Source organism: Ixodes scapularis, unplaced genomic scaffold, assembly GCF_016920785.2.
Source record: "Ixodes scapularis isolate PalLabHiFi unplaced genomic scaffold, ASM1692078v2 PGA_scaffold8__174_contigs__length_109621045, whole genome shotgun sequence".
In the NCBI taxonomy this organism is placed as follows: Eukaryota; Metazoa; Arthropoda; class Arachnida; order Ixodida; family Ixodidae; genus Ixodes; species Ixodes scapularis.
The window spans coordinates 34,037,076-34,055,297 of record NW_024609883.1 but is presented as its reverse complement, the minus strand read 5'-3'; positions in this window follow the sequence as shown (position 1 = coordinate 34,055,297).

Here is an 18,222-nt window from a genome sequence, read left to right as displayed (position 1 = left end):
ACACCATATGTAAAAATAAAATTTCCGAAAACGGATAGTTCTTATGCTTTAATGTCTCAACGTATTTGTTTCCGGGTGGTTTGCATCCCTTGTAGGTCTGGTACCAAGCCTTGAAACAAAGTCTGATCAGCCTTGGAATTGCAACGGGAGTTACCACCACCATTGGCAGCCTCAACAACTTCGGATCCAAACGCTCGAAGACTCTAAGGTGAGGCCAGAACCGTTTCAGGCAGGTTATTTATTGCACGAGTTTCTGATTCGTTTAGAAGACAGGATAGGCTGATATGGTGCGTAGCATTCGCTGCGGTCGGACGTGAGCTGTACGCTCTGAGGTCAAGCGTACTCAGAGCGCACAATATTTGGGCACAAATGCTAGCATCATCATCCTACAAAGGTATATACTTTCGGTTTCTCCCGAAAATCGAAAGATTAGTATTGAAGCATAAATATTGGGCAAGCACAATTTTTGTTTCCGACGAGAATTTATTTAGAGACATGTCCTAACCAGGTAGAAATTTGTTTTATAGGTTCAGTGTTTTTTTTTTTTTTGAGTGCGCTGTAAATGTGGGGAATTAGTATTTTGACTCGAGGAGTGTTACTGAAAGATGTGACGTCACATACTGAGTGTACATCCGACACCACTTGACCACATCGCCCGCTAAATCTGATAAACTTACGTGGATATAACGTGACGTCACGGTGACACGTGACAACGCGACTGATGTCACGTTACTTGACGTCAGGTCTCGCGACGTCGCTCGTCGTCAGAGTATCGAGCACTCTCGTGACCAGTGTTCTTCTGGACGTATTCCCGGTCGCCAAAAATAACCGGTGACCGAAAAAAAAAAATCCGAAAGGTTAAGATAACTTTTTTTGCCATAAAACTTTGCTTTGTACCGCGTACTAACGCAGTATTGTTATGTCGGATTAGCAAACCGCACGTCAAAACGCGCGCCAGAATGTATAACGCACACCACGTGTGTAAACAGAGTTTGAGTTCGTGTAAGATAGCTGAGTTCTCTTCTTCAGCCCGTTGGTGAACGTTTAAATAGAGGACAAAACGTAACGTATGGTGTTTGATCTAAAACGTCTTCGAGGCACTAACCAAAAAGCTGGAGGTAAGCGTGGTCCAAACCGACGCGTATTCCGGATTCGTATGCCGGAACACGTATAGATGACCACTTCCGGTTATGACGTCACCCTTGTTACGTGTTCGGGCACCAGTACTTGGGGTTCAAATACCTCAACTTTTACGTGCCCCGTATTGTGACGTAGGATAACCGTAATCTGATGTAGGCGGTCGTCTTGAGGAAATGGCGAATCACGGAGCGCGCTTCCTTCCCGCCGCTGAGCGTCTCTGCTCTGGTGCCGCCAACGCCAGCAATGCCGAACCCGGCCAACACCTCTTAGATGACAAAGCCGTAGTGCTGAATGAGATGGCGTCATCAGAGAAGGCCGACGCTGAGCACAAATTGGACAGAATGATTGCCTCATCGTTCGGCTCAAACTCGACTCGAAGTCGAGCTCTGACGAAGCACTGTTTGCCAATCTTTGTCCAGCGGTGGCCTTCTCTGATGACGCCATCTCATTCAGAACTACGTCTTTGTTAACTAGGTCGCCGAGCGCTGGGCGCGGGGTCGGTAGGGTGCGCTGTGCTGCCGGTTTCTCGCCGTGATTTTTCCGCGCCGCGCTCTCCCGTCGCAAACGCTAGTCCATACTCGCTTTTGTGCGCGGTAGTTTCTGTTTGATGACGTGAGAATTCGCCTGTTCTGCCGATGACTGTTTAACGTTTCGTGCTTGGTCGAGCCGAGCGCGTAGTGTCGTGAGCTTCCGTGGTGTCGTGAGCTTCCCTAACGATGGTTTCTGAGGGTGGCGTGAACATGCTGTGCTGACTACACGCTCGAGCGACGCCACCACCGTCGCAGGTAGCGACCAATGTCGTGCGAACGTTCCCTGGATGTTCTGAATGTCGAAGGAACGTTAAAACGCCATTTTGAACGTTCCAGAAACGTTCGTATGCGAACATTCCTCACAAGGTAAGCTGCTCAACATTCTAGGAACGTTCGTTGGCGAACATTCGTATGCACTATAGAGTCTAGTATGCAAAATGTTCTCGGAACGTTCCCCTTCGAACATTCATATGCGCCACATTCTTGGAGCGTTCGCTTGCGAACATTCCTAGAATTTTCGCAGGTGAAGCCTTACGGAGCTCTCACGCAACCTGTGGTTCAAAACACCATCCACTATATGCCACTTTGTGCCAAAAATATGCGAATTAAGGGGAGTTTCTGGAAACTTAGCATAAGGGATCAGTTTGATCTTATATGAGTCTACCGAGGAATGTGATTTAAGGTATAGGAGAAAAGCAGTGGTTTTCAAAACTTGGTAAAGAACTTGGCACTCGCTGCGTATGTAGAGGGGCAGTTTTGAATGGACCAGATTTTTTGTGTGTGAGGCTGTGTGAGGTTTAAAAGTCTGAAAAAGGTATTTCCCAGTTGAATGTGTGATGCCATGTGGATCTGTTATTAAAAGAGCGGTGCAACGATATTCAATTGGAATGTTTTTCGCTTGACACGAGCTTACTGGCACACCTGGGACTCAAGGATACTCACACGCAACGCCACTGGCCAAGAAACTCGTTTGTTGCGGTGTAATTTCAAGGACAAAAGCGATCATTTTCATTCAATCTCTCCTTTGCAAAATTTGATGACGTAACGTGGGGACCGCAGTACACCCAAGTGACGATATTTGAATGCGGTTCATAGATTGGACCCGAGAATTGCGTGGGCACTCGACTTGGGCTCGTGATCATTACTAGCTCGAGAAGCATTCGGATAGTGGCCCGTGTCCAATCGCTGCAACGACGACAACAGCCGAGAGAGAATAAACAGCTTTATTATGAGAAAGCGATGGGGAGGAGTCCTTAGTCTAAGACGCCTTGGGCCTTCCCTGCTTCCACAGCCCTCGACACGAGCATGAGCTGGTCATCGAGGTTGGAGCTGGTCAGTGCTCTCTCCCAAAGCTCGTATGACGACTGGAAGGGGTTAGACGGTTGGGTGGGATTTTGGTCGCATCCTCCTACCATATGAAAGAGGGTCCCAGGAGCTCCGCAAAAGCGGCATAATGGGGAATAGAGGGTAGGGAAAAAGATATGGCATTTAGTGGGATGAGGGAAGGTGTTTGTTTGTAGGGCACTGTGATGTCATTCCTGCTCTTTCGATAGTTGTTTATGTGGGGGTGGGTAGGTACGTCGCTCCAACCTATAGTGCTGCGTGATCTCTTGATATGTGACCAATGGGACCGGCCGCTCCTGCTCGTCTCCCAGGGCCCGGCGGGATAACTCTCGGGCCAAGAGGTGGGCGGTTGCATTGCCTGGTACGGAGGAGTGGGCGGGTGTCCATATGATAGTGATGAGTGTATCCGGCGGGTGTTGGGAGATAATCCGTTCTGTTGTACGGTGAATTCTTCCTGCCATAACAATGTCTGGAACTCAGCGCGTGTCCTGCGCTTTGCCAACCCCAGCGCGTGGCTATGATCAACATTGGGGGCGTATAATCGGCTCCAGATCACGTGGCCGCTTGTTCTGGCTGCGAGTTGAGGGGGTGAACGCTGCTCGTTTTTCTTTAACTTTTTTCTGGGACTTCTATTGCGTGGGGTGAAAAACGAACGCGTGTTTCATAGGTCATTAACGTTAGGGATCCGTTTTAAGCGGTATTTGCGCAAAGTACGAAAATTGTTGCATCGGATTGTATAATTTGTTACGTATACAACACATTTTAAATGAAAGAAGTTAACAAGTGACAGGTAGGAATAAACTTTGATTAGTACGTGCTCAGGCTGGTGTGCTGGGAAAGCGACTAGCTTGAGGTTGCGCCTTCTAAAACCTGTTTCAATTAATAAATATCGCCCTGTGAGAAGCTGTATCACATAAATATATGTTGCGCGGCTCATTGGGTCTGTAGCCTAAGCAAGCCGTAATTGCGAAATTTTCGTAAATAGACCTCAGAGAATGTTCCCTGAATGTAGCGATGTACCCACGCCACGTTCTGAGGAGGTTGTAAGGATGTCCCTGCATAGATTTGCAACATTTCAAGAAAGTTACGGAAGTTCTTTGGATGTTCTGAGAACGTTCTTGAACCTTGTTAGGATTATTTGAATGTTGATTGAATGCCCTGGTAATTTTCTATGCCATTCTCAGGGTGCTCTAAGAATGTCCATGAGAAAACATTCCCCGAATGTATCGAGAAGTGTCTGCACCACATTCTGGCAACGTTCATAGAATGTTCTTACGTAAATTTACAACATTCCAAGAATGTTGCCTATGCTCTTTTGAACATTCCCGGAATGTTCTCAGAACGTTCTCGTGCTACGTGGGGTGCTGCCTCACCGAACTCCGTCTACCCTGCTGGCGTTATTATTCGAAGGATGCCTACTGAAACGTGGCCTTCAAATAAGTATTTATTCGTCCGTGACATATGGTGTTTATGTCAAGTGTCGTAGTTTGCAATCAGTCGCGTGGTAGATTTGGTAAGCTATATGATTTCCTCGTCCTACCTTTGTCCCAGATTGAGGCTTCGTGGGGCAAAGTTACAATTGTGCCCTGCTGTCACCCTTTTAGTTTCGACGGCAGGAAGTAGAAACATTTTCGGTCTGCCTTCTTCCTTTCGTGCCAAGTAGTGAATGTACTTTTGCCGCCTCGCGACGACGTCATTCCGCTCCATCGGCAGCGAGCTTCGCGCCTGAAACCGATTGATGTTGCCGATGTCGCCACGTCGCGGAGCACACGACGGGCTATTTTCTCGACGGCGGAGACACTTGTAACGGCTGCATTGCACCCGTGGCCGCGAAATACAGACCTCCGCCGCGCAACATACCCTCTCCCTCCTGAGCCCATATTCTAAATACGTATATTTTTTCTTTCCGTGGTGGCCGTCTAACAAGGATGTTAGAAGACACGGAGATGGGCATGACGTAATTTGTTTACAACCTAGTCATACAAAAAAAAAAAAAAAAAACAACACGTAACCAACAAGAACGTAAGCATCAACAACATTTTATAAACAGATGACCCGAGTAACTCAAATCTCTTGTAACAAAGATTTTTTTTTTTTTTTTTGCGCTGTGTGGCGTTTGTTTTGTACGGTGGGTAAAGAGAGGACACTACCATAGGCCCCAGCGGCCCAGATAGAGCAGTGACAGCTGGCGCTCCTAGCGGGCGGCATGAAACATAATGGCGGATGTCCTTTGATGGCCATTGTTGCGGAAGGGGATTCGTGGCAGGTGGAACTTGGAAGTGGGGGTTTTCTTCGGAAACACTTGTCTACGTTGAAGCTGGGGGACCATTTCCTGGTCGGGAATTCTGAAGAAATTTTAGAGTTCTTACAGGGAGAAATCCTTAAGGGTTCTCAATTGACGTGGAGGATGTTTTCTATTCGGCCCCTCACGAACATCTGTTTGAGGCTGTGGGACTTTGTATTGAGAAAAATGAAGAGGTTCCGTATCGCACTGCGTGCGGTGTCTCGGTCGAGTGTTTTTTTGGAGCTGCTGATCCAGTACCTTAACTCCGTCTCGTTTCCTTTGAAGGAGAGCGGTTTGTGCAGAAATGGCAATTTATCGGTTCCGCAGCAGCACCGGTACTGAGTGACATTTTTCTTGCATATTGCGACAAGCGTACCTCTGACACATTGCAACAGTAGGTACATGTAGAAGTTTTTCGTTACATAGACGATTATTTGGCGTGTTCGTTCCGCTTTGTAAATGCGGATGATCAAGCGATCGCGGGGTTTTTAAAACTCTTCACGAGTTGTGCTTTTGGCTTAGAATTTACCCATGAGACCTCGCTTCGTGGTTGGCTGCAGTTTTTGGATAAGAGCTCTTATGCTTTTTATTTTGTCGTTGTGACTTCAAAAGTTTAAGTTCTTCGGATAAATCCGAATTGTCGAACAATTTACCGGCAAGTGTCTTTCGAATTTTTTTTTTTGATTTATCCGAGAACTCGGAATTGTACCTGTACCGGATGTTCGTCGTCTGGACAATGGTTTGCGAGCTTGCTCCGAGGCGTTCTACGTTTGTATATTTCGTTAAAAATATTACTTATCGCGATTATTCTGCTCGTCGCCAACCTCTACTAGGCGTTCTCGGCGTTTTTGCGTTCATCATGCCACCCGGGGAGCGAGCTGGCAAACCAGGGAGCAGATGACTAACAGGCTGGTATAGGACATAGAAAATACAGGGTGGCCGTTTTTGCTTTATTTTTAATAGTTCACCAACACTGAGTTGGGCTTTAAAAATATGAGACATAAAACGTCTTGCGAAAAGACATTCGTGTGGCCATTTTCAGGTATGTATGTACGTTTTTGGAATTCGAATTTTGCAAGGCGTGCCCAAATGTGCTAGTTCTTACGGCCTCATCTCGTAGATGCTCCTCCTCCAACATGCGCTCGTTGCTCTTTACAGGACAGTAGGGAGTTGTAGTAGACATTTCCCGCAGCCTGCTAAGCACCCGGATAGCGCTCCGTAATCCGCCACGAGACCTTGAACTACGCAGACAAGGGTGGCGGCGCGCATGCGCAGATGCGGCGTTTTCTTCGGGGATGCTGTAGGTAGCGGAGAAGAAAAACGATCTACTAGAACTCCCTATTGACTGCGCGTGCGGCGAAGTGTTATGAAGATACGAAAACTTGCAGTCGAGGCGGCGCATTTACTGGGCTCTTAGCCTGGTCGCCGACAATAGTAAACAGTCATGACAGGCTCCACGCGCCGCGTTCTGACAGGACCGGGCTCTGAAGACATTAAGAGCCAGGGCATTCAGTTGCAGGGTCATCATTGTCGTGACCTTTCTGGAACTCTGCACGGGCCTGGTCAACGGCATCGTCGTGTTTTCACTGCTCGGAAACATGGCACATAGACTCGACACTCCAATTGCGGAAGTGACCCGATCGGGTAGGTCGAGGCTCAATCCTACGATAGCGTGTTTTCTTTACTGGAGTGCCTCATTGACAACGGTCACCGATTTTCGTTTACTCGAAAGGAAATAGTTTCTTCTAACCAAACAGATGTGCATCACAGACACGTTTAACTGTCTTGTTCATCTTCAGTTGCAACCTAGAATAAAGGTACCGTAGAGTCTACCGTTGCACGGGAGAACGAGCCGCGTGCTACTGTGTAGCTTCTGAGCACTTTAAAAATGAGAACATTAGTCTTCGAGGAGCACACGTGACAAAAGCAATGCTATACCCGAATAATTCCTAATGGGGTGCCTAACGCGAAGACACACACTGAACTCAATGTTCGTGTGTTTTGCGTAGATTTGCTATGAACAACTGTTTCTCGAAATCTTTTATTCCTTCTGCACTGACGCATTATAGTTACTACTATAATTGCCTATATATTATCTATTTTTCAGGAATGCAACTTTATTTTGTGGCCTACGCAGAAGCAATTTCGGCGCTCGATTATTCGCCCATCTGGAGCATTCCTTTCTTTACGGCATTTCTGTTGATTTTCCTGAACGCAAACGTAAGTTACGCTGCAGTATCTGCGTTTGTCAGAATTATCTCCATGTACAGTACGTACTCTCTGCGAACACCGGCTACAATAGGTTATCACTAAAGAATTCCTAAATAAGCTACGCTTCAGGGTGACGGCACGTCGGCCATCTTGGTGCCTAATTACTCAATGTTGCCAGTTGTCAGAAGCTTTTCCCGCAATCGCGGGAAACACTTTTCCATCCCCCAGAATTGTTAAAACAGTTTGCGACAGAGCAAACCGATATTGCCCGAGCTTTTTTTGACGCTGTATTTGTGGAGGTCGCATTTATGAATCGTAACGATCGCGGATTGGGCCCGCTCTGCAGCAAGCACCAAAATGGTGGAACCCACTAAAAAAAAAAAAAAAAAAAAAAAATAGGGGAATGGAGTGTCGATACTCTAGCGTCGCTTATTTAGTGAATCTAGTTCTTACAATGCACTGAAGAGTGCAAAATGTACCTCTTTTCCAGTGTGCATCAGTGCGCGCGATTACATATAGATATTTGCCATAACGTGACACTACACCCTTTGCATATTTTTATAATTTTTGCGCACCGCTAGTTGATCTGCACAAATCACCAAATTAATACTGCTACATTGCTTAAACTCTGTGATATCTATTCATAAAATAAACGTAATTGATAGGCTGCAGTCATTTTAACCGTCCCTGCACTCAGTGCATAAAGTAATTTTGACCATTTAATGGTGTAAGTAACTCTTTAACATTTTCATTACCTTTGTTTTGTTGTTAGCATAAGACGTTTGTGACAGTTCTACTTCCTGTTTAGCAAACTGAACATCTACAATGGCTGAGGTTCATTTTTCTGTGTTTTCAAGTCTCACGGTCAAAATAAGAATGGCAGTGACCTAAAATAAGACACCTGACAAAATAATTTTTTTTAGGTGTCTAATTTTTCAAGCTAGTATTCCAGAAACCCTCGTCTATTGCATCATCACGTTTTTGTGGAAATCTATAGATCGCCAAACATGTGCAAGACAAAAGGGCCGACCCGTCATACGAATCTGACCACGTTGAAATATCTGTAATTGACCTCCGAGGCTCCCCGAATGATAAATGCGCACCGCCAATCTCAATTTTTCAGCGCGTCGGTTCTAGACGAAGAGCAAGTCACTCGCTTCTTGCACAGCAGTTGCGGTGACGTCAAAACGACGCCGATCTCTGATTGGCTTTGATTGGAAGGATGGTGGGTAGATCATAATGCTAGATGCCTTGAGGTCTACCCACTATTTTTTTCTCTATCAGCCAATAAGAGCTCGGCGTTCTGCCACCATAGCAATCCCCGTGCAAGAAGCAGACGAGCTTGCGCTAGGCTGTGCTAGAATCGGCACGTGTGCCGTCCGGTGGCCATGAGTGTGTCGCGATAGGCAAGGACGCCGGCGAAAGCGCTGCGGGGCAGAGCGCAGCCATTCCGCGACTGACGGAGACCTGGCGGTCGCAGCAGAGTTTCTTAATTCGGCGTGCAAATGGTCGTATTCTTCGTGTATTTTTGTTTGCTCGGTTGCGAGAGAGAATAAGTTCCATCTTATCTCACACCCCTATAAGAATTCGTGACTTGCACGAGCGGCGAAAGCTTATATTCAAAGCACAAATGCCGTTTGGGAGCGGCCAGTTGCATAGTCTCGCTTCTTTATTTTTTTTATTTTTTTGGTTCATCTGTTTTAGAAGAAGAATTGTTCACCTCACCTTACGTGCGAGCATTAACAAAGCGAATTTTGAGTACGACATGATAGTCGATGTTTTCCTTTCCATTTTAGTGTCGAACCTCTTTTAAATATTTTTTTTCTGCAGCTGCCCGTTTTTCACGCCTTTTAATACCTAGTTTTTGCTCTGGTGACAATCCAACTTTTTTGATGTAGCGGTTTAACGAAACCGAGCTTTTCTTGACTTCTGCATTCTCAGCCAGAGCTTATGGGCCAGAAAATGTCTGAAATGATTTAAAATATTGAGCATGCACCATATGAAAATAAACACCAAGACTGGCAAGATAAGTGGAGCAACTTTAACTGCTACTTTATTGAAGTGCAATCCCGCTTAGAGAAATTTGTTTTCTCTGACTGGTCACACATGTCAAACATTCGCCCTAGACTTTTAATTTTTTTTACTCCAGTTTTTTTTTCTTGAGAAAGACGAGCAATCTTGCGACGCGGTGGAATTTTTTTTTTTAATCAAACGATCTCATTTCGCGAACAGAGAGGCGTCGCTCGGCGTACAAAACAAGGGGTGTTTCTCTTTGCATGTATTGTAACGCATGTTGCATCCCGGCACAAAACACCACAGCTCTGTCTTTTTTCCCATGGTATATGACATTGTTTTGAGTCCCTTGTCGTTTAGGCACGGCTAACCTTTCCACAATATAGTGTCGCTTCACACACAACACACAACAAGAAGAAATAGTAACACCAACACGCCCCGTGGCAGCCTCACTAAACGCTGGCCGACCGGCCTTTTGGCCCCGCAGTTGCTGGCAGCGCCACCCCCGGGCCCCTGTGGCAGAATTGGCCCACACGAAAACCCGGCTCCTATTCGCAACTCTAGCGCGCCGCTCGCCCTCCCGCGGACGAACGGAGAACCAGAGGAGCGGGGACGGCAGTGGCGACGGCGGCGCGGAAACGGTGACAGGGACTGTCGGCCTTGATGCGTGAAGCCGTTTTAACGAAAAAAGCCAGCGCGTTAAAAAATGAATTCTTGTGCTCCGCCTTGCAACAGCCTTGCACAAAGGACCGAAAGGTCTAATTTCATTAGGGACTTTTCATATACCGTATATACGCTGCGGATTTCTGGTCTTGTGCATGACCGCCAGCTCAACCTGTACTCAACGTGACGGGAAACGCTCCCACTAATATTGAAGAACTCTATAGTACGGTGTACGGAAAGTCTATTCTTTGCCATAAGTAGAAACAAACTGGTCCTGCAACGCTAGGTCGATCAATACAAATCGGGAATGGGTTCGCGTTTTAAGGCCGTACGAACATGATAATTTATTCCAAGCACTTTAAAAATACAGAATACCCGTACTTGCTTTCAGGTAATTACAAAGCAAATAAAGAAATGCTCGAAGCATTATAAGCGCGTCTGTGTTAGCCAGCCGTTTGTGACGAGAGCTTAGAACGCGCACTTTTGGCCAGAGGGACTGCAATGTTGCAAATAACACGGTCAACAAATGTACGGTATATTAATTTTTTTTTGATAGAGCCATAAACAAAACCCCTAAACACGCCGATTATGTTAAGAGGCAGTTTTTGCATAGCGTACGACACCCCTAACTTTCAGTTGGACGTACAGCGCACTAGCGTTCAACCCGCGCTGCCAACTTTTACGAGCGGCTTGATAGCCGAGTTGTGCAACTTATTAAAAGTGTAAATGACTGTAAAAAAAAAAAAAGAAAAAAAAGAAGAAAGTAATCGGGGTTTTCTTGGCCCTACTGCAAAACCTCGGTGTTTTTTGTTTTGTTTTTCGGTACTCTTTGATGCGTATTTTAGCTGTTTAATATCTTATGTCGCGCCGTCATCAAGCCTCTCGTGAAAGTTGGGACCGTCAGTTTGACGTCAGAGAGCTGCACGGCGAACTGAAGTTTCGGAGTGTCGTATGTGACAAGAAATGTAAAAACTAAAACTTTTATATATATATATATATATATATATATATATATAGTGATGAGCACGGCAACACTTCTGGCGAGCACTGAAAATTGTGCTCCAAAGCGGTTGTAATGCTACACCGCACGGTAGCGTGCGGTAATAAACTTTTTATCAATGACCATAGAGCAGTTTGATTAGGTGTTGCAATACACTAAAACTGAGACGGTGAGCAGCGATTCGAGAGGCTGGGACGCGAAGACACCATTACTGTGTATTGCTGCTCTTCCGAAGCTTGACGGTCACCGTTCGCGGCTCTATTTTTAAAGAACTAATGGCCAGGCAAAGCGCAAACATATCTTCATCACTCTCAGAAATATTCTGCCGCAAACAGTAACATGGCCGGTGCCTAAAACGCGCTCGCTCACCACAAAGCTTCGCAATTTGAGGTTTCTGCAACTTCAAAATATCAGCATGCTTGTTTTCCTAACGTGCATAGGCATCTCCGTCACCTGTTATATGATCCCTCCCTATACACTCCGTGCGGGAACTATAGGGGGCGCTTTGAAAAACGCGCGCAGCGCCGCTAGCGGAGGAGCTGGCGTTCGACTGTGAGGCGCGTTCAGCAGCCTGCGGCGCCTTTTCGCATGCCAAGCTGTGGCGGCGGAAGCGCGCACGGGCGAAACTTTTGCTTTTTGAGCCGATAAGTTGAGGGTGACGTAGCATGTGTGCTGGGGCAGAAGCGCATTTAGCTGTTCTCCACTTTTTATATATTGAGTTTGAGTCGTTATTAGGGGTAATTTCTCTAGTTGCGGCCGAAAAAGGAGTTGGAGCAATTTTCCGAAAAACAAGACGGCCGCCACCATAATTGCTCTGAGTGTGAAATTTATTTCGCTCGTCTTTGTAAACCTAGGACTGCTGGAACGATGATATTTGGAGGCGAGTGAGATGTTCACTAAGTTTGTGCACGAAGAGTGCCAAGTTATGTTTCTAACGAATAAAGAAATAAAGCTGTACGGGATATATCCAATATTGAACCCAAAATGTTGTGTTTTAGCGGGCTGTGCAAAGTGCAGATTTCGGCACACAGGTGCTTGGACTTGACAGTAACATGACACAGCACTTATTATACAAAAAAGGTGGCATAGGGAAACCACGTGAAAATTTGGTTTGGGCGGCCTAACTCAATGGGAACCGGTTTTGACCATGAAAAGACTGTCAAGAGAATACCACTCGTCGTGGGAGGTGGAGACTTTAGAGGTAGGAAGGGACTAGTGGACTGTACTTCTAATTGAAACAGCTTTACGAAAGGCGGTTCTAAAGGCGAGAAAACAAAGTTGTCGGCCAACACACGGTTTGGCCGCCAAGGGCTTTTGCGGTCAGCTGTTGTGTCATAACCTGTCGTGCGAGGTGCTGATTTTTGGCGCACAGGTACTTTGACATGACCGTCACTTGGCACAACACTTATTATAACAAAAAGAGTTGGCATAGCGAAACCAGGTGGAAATTTAGTTTGGGCGGCGTAACTAAATGGGAACTGGCTTTGACCGGCAAAGGCTGTCAGATAATTCCACTCATCGTGGGAGGTGCACACTTTACAGGTAAGAAGGGACCAGTGGGACGGTACTTCCAGTTCAAACCACTTTGCGATATAGGTGACCCTAAAGCCGAGAGAAAAAAAAAAATTGTTGTCTACAGAACTCGGGGTGTCAGCGTTTCCACATCCAAAAGGAGGCTGATCAAGAAAGAAAGCACATCACATAAACTTCCATACTCAACCGTCGATTCTCCAGTGATTCCGAGTTTCATTGTTGTTTTCTTTAGATTTATATTTGCCACTTTTTTTACCGTTCGAATCTTTCTTCACGAAGTACATATTGCGTGCCATATTTGTCCGGAAATATCATCGACACGTACGATGGGGACGAAACTTCTCTGGAGGGCATTCCTCCAACGAAATTTGCACTGCATACCCGCGAGTGTGGGATGACATTTCAGTTCGTCCCATCGGCGCTGACACATGTAGGCGTTACTGGTACGAAAACAAACGCAGAGCGCAAAGCGGCAGTGTAGAATATGTCAGCCGTGCCGACACAGTGGCAGACATGATCGGGAGACCAAATGTCTCGCGTCGTACGGCACGGCTCCATCGTTGTCGCTGTCCCACAAAACATCGGCGAGGTGAAAAACTGTGAAACTTTATCTCCACGAGATACGACGCATAACTATTGCTGCACTTAATGACGCAGCACAGGCAGCACTTCATGCTGTGAACCCAGCGCAACCGCACCACTCCGACTTCAATGCGTACCAACGTACGCGGCGTGGTTTCGGTTTCGTTTTCTCTGGGGTTCTCACTGCCTACCTTCGGTACCAGCCGCGCGGCGGCGCGCCAGTCGCGTCGCACGGAGTGTATACCGCTTCGCATTTGTAAACGAATAAATCATTTTTAGCGCGCTGAACAGCGTCAGCGAGCAGGAGCACGGGATATCCTGGAGAATCTATCCCCGTCTCTTCCGCCATCTTGGAACTACCGCCCCGCCACCTATAGGGCGTTGGAGTTGCGATATGAAGCCCACGCGGTCGGCACACCTTCCAGTTCTAGCACACCCTATGCTTGCGCTCGGCATTGTCGTGCATGTGCCTCGCTATTAACTCAGAGCGGTTTTCGCGTTTTGTTTTGACCATGTTTGCTGGAGACGCGAGCTCATAGCTCAGGCAACTGCTCCCTTTGCACGAGAACTGATGCAGACGGGCCACGCTCCACAAAAAGCTCGCGCATCAAAAAACGAGTGAACGGCCAGGGATGTCAATTTGAGGAGAAATAAAAATACCACACACTATCGAAGCGCCGCCACACACAATTTAGTGCGTTCACGCACAGATCTGGGAAGCGATCTCATCGCCATCTGTTGGTACGGAATCAGGCTAACCAGGGGTGGGGCTTTACCCAAACAAACTTTTTCACTTTTGAGTGTTTACGTACTTTTGAACGCCTTTACATCTAAGATCCGAACTGTTTTAACCGCAGTACCTCGTGATAACAGCCGTCCTGACATCCGCTGCTGATGAGTTTCCTGCGATGACGGGCCGTCGACCTTCCCTGGCGTTTTTCTACACTGTCATTGGATTCTTCTGTTCTCTTCCGATGGCCCTGCAGGTAGGGAAAACACTGTGACGTATCATGAGAAACCACCACGCTACGACAAATCGTCACAAAAAACGTCACACGCCTTCCGAATTTAGCGGACAAATTTCACGTGACGTCGTCGGCGTGACGGTCGTCACGTACGTGACACCATGACTTAGCACATTGACGTCACGGGACATCATGACGTCACGTCACATTGTAATATCACGTCACGTGACTTCATTACGACGTTGGTGTCACGTGAGATCATTTTTGTGTTAATATGCAGTTCAGGCACGTAGCCAGGATTTTGTTTGGGGGGGGGGGGGGGCCCGCCCATGACAAAATGCTGTATGAAGGGGAGGGGGAAGGGGAGGTCCCAGCAAAATGGAAGATTTCGGGGAGGGGGGAAAGCCCAATCCCCATGCCGCCCCCCCCCCCCCCCCCCCCCTGGCTACATGCCTGATGCAGTTCACAACACGCTGTATACCTTCTGCGACTTCCGAATTTATTCGTAAAAACAAGTTACACTACTTTTATTTTTTATTTTTAATACGTGGAGGATATTTATGTTTATAACTGATACATTCGTTCACAAATGGTGGAAAACAGACGGTAATATTTTATAAAGAGGAAAGCCCACGTGGTTATGCCTACATTGTCAACGATTTGTCTTTCAGAGCGGATATTACATGCCGCACCTGCTGGATTACTATGTCCGCGAGGTACTGCTTCCTATAGTCGCTCTGATCGAAGTGATCGTGATCGTGGCTTTATACGGTGAGCAGAATTGTTCCTCAGGTAAATAACTGATGGTTAACTGATGATTGAACCACTATTGTCGGTTGTCTATAATTTGCGATAGCCTTCGCCATGAGACTCACGATGCAGCTTACTGTGAATACGACGACGCAAATTTTTTAATGAACACTATTTTATGAATGGTTTACGATGCCATTGTTGACGTCAGCGCGACTGCAGCGCGCCGCTTCAAAATTGAGAGATTGCTTTATTGCTGTGTAATCGTTTAATAAAGTAGAAGTTTGGGCTAGTTGGTATTTCATGATTAAAGATTAAAACAGCGCAAGGACACGGACAAGAACAAGAAGGTAGACAAACAAGGCGCTGTCAGCGCCTTGTTTGTCTACCTTTTTGTTCTTGTCCGTGTCCTTGCGCTGTTTTAATCTTTAATCGTTTAATCTTCTGTCTTCGTAATGGTTTAGTGTGCAAGCTTTTACACCACCATCATTGGCCCTGTACCAACTAACTCAACTCAAATCTATAACTGGCTGCACTTACATGAATGCGACCGTAGCGCATCTAATCGAGATTTGACTATTTTGATTGGTAGTGGATGGGTACAAGATGAAGAAGTCGACAGGCTGCATGCGATTGGTCCGTGCTCGATTCGATGCGCCACGATTGCATTAATGTAAACGTAGCCATGGCTTCCTAGCTTGTGCGGAGATATGAATATATGCGTACTCTCGCTCTGCGTATGCGTGGCACGGGTTTATCTGCTTGCGCCGCAGCCATGGGTGATTGCTTCGTAGCTTGGACGCAAATGTGCATACTGCCGCTCCGTGTATGCGCGGCTCAGGTTTATCTGCTTGCTGGGACGACGTGAAAGGCGGCATCTAGCTCGACCACTAGGACGACTTCTAGGTTGATCTCCAGATTGACCTCTAGGATGACAAGCGAAGCCGGCTCCCAGCGACGAAACCACGGGAAAAGCCTAGCCAAACGGCATCTAGTTTCCCCATCCCAAAGGAGCGGAGTGAAGCTGATGAATTTCGGCTTCGGTCTCATTGGCTGGCGCGCTTCATAGTTTTAAGAAACGAGGCCCCCATTGGTCGGTGCGCGTCAGTTTCCACGACCGCCACCCCATGGCGCTGCGTGTCCGCGCTGTCAGCGCGCCGGTAACACGAAGCGTCCAAAGTCAGAGCGGCGAGGAATGGGCGCGCTCTGCCGTCAACGCAAATACGCCGCAGACCAAATAAGGAAGCGGAAGAACGACGTGCATGCCTTCGCATTCACACCTCATAAGAAGTGCTTAGTGTACCTCGAGTCTTTTTTTTTTAACAGTACCGCTATTGTCATTCTTAGACAAAATTATGTGTGCGACCATGTCTGTCTGTTTAGCAGGATAAAACACTGGGATAGTTGGTAGAGGCGCAGCATAGTGAGAATCAGCACTCGTAGAGCCGGGACAAAGAAAAGACAAACGAAAGACAATTCAGTCCAGGTGTGCCTCTGTGTTAAAAAGGCGAAAAAAAATAGTTTTGTTAGCACGACCTTTAAGTTATTAATAAATTTATAGAAAACTAGGGTTATGTGTTAGCTTTATAAGCACCGAGCGACGTTTAGAGGGAAGCTGAACCAAAATTCGGATTTCACGGAATAAGCTTGCAGAAGTGTTCAACAGGGCGCTATGAACCACGAAGCATCACTCATAAAGCCATATCTCGAATTAATGGACGCATTTCTGGAAAATGAAGGAGCGAATGAGGGAGAATGTTGACCTCATCTCATCGCAGAAGAGTTGAGAAGGAGGAGAAATGGCCTCGCTCTCTTTCTTCTCCCCGCCGTCGCGGAGTCAAAGTGAAAAGAGGAGGAAATGAGAATCACGAGGTCACGCGTTTTTTCCGCCTTGTGCGAGCGCGCTCTTTTGTTACAAAAATACGAAAATCCGTTGGAGATACCGCTTTATGAGTGACGTTTTGGGACTTGTAGCGTCCTGCCTATCGATTCTGCGTCGTTTTCTGAAATTCGATTTTCGGTTCAGCATCCTTTTAAAGGCTGTACCTGCTGCCTTATTTTATGAACACATCTGTTTCGCATTTGCTTCTAGCATTATCATTTTCGCTTTTCCATTCCTTCCTTCGCCTCTTGAGAGCGAGTGAAACGATAACATAAATCTAAAAGTATACCGTTTTTAGACTTCAGAATTTAAACAAATGAACTTGCGTTAGGATTCTTTTAACCCCGGGGCTAAGCGGGTGGCCATTGTGGCCACTAGTAAAGTTGTGAAATTAGTTACTTAGATAGTTAATAACCTGAATGTTTAATTGGTTTCTATTTTAATTTTTAAAAGCTATATTTTGTGCCCTTGAATTTGTTTTTACAATAAATTTTTCTCCCATAAATATAACTATGGAATGCGATTGTCTTCACCACCAACGTTAGCGCCAATATTGTGATCTGTGCTTAAATAACAAAGACCGAGTTATTGAAGCTGCGCTGTCTGGTTCAATAACTCTGTCTTTAATGATAGTTGTCCAAGAGTGACTCGGGCTCGTTGCCCACTATAGTGAACCTTGCGCACGTCTTCTCGTAGGTCTTACAAGATTATTTGCCGACGTGGAATTTATGACGGGCTCCCGTCAGAATATGTACCTAGACTTCTGCCTCCGAGTTGCCGCTCCGATAACTCTCTGGGTAAGTAAGACAGACGCCGACAAGCCGTTGACAAACAAGCTGGCGCTTGCCTATTCACTATGGCGCATGGAACGCGTCTTCAACTGATGTGCTCACCGCGTTCAAAAAAAAAAAAAAAAAAAAGAAGTGGCACCTCAATTTTTGCTTGATGACGCCATTGAAGTGTATTATTTCTGTCATGCTGTGGCCGGTCACAATCCTGACGGTGTCACGGCAGTGATGGTGGATGTGGGCAGACGCCCGTTGTGCTGCCTGTCGCTCTCCAGCTTAAGAGTCCATGGAGGTTATCGGCAGTCAAGGAGTTGGAACGCCGGGACGAGCGACGCTCGCGTTGCGCTCGTCCTTTTTTGCCGGAACTTCGGCAACCAACCACCGGGATCGCCGCGACATCCGACAGCTTGACGCTTCGACTCTTGTGAAGTCATTTGTTGTCCTTTCGGGACCATTTTCGACGCCCACTAGAAGGAGACGCGTTCCGGGGGCCGTATTATTCACACCAAATGTGGGCACTGCGCACGAGCAGAAACC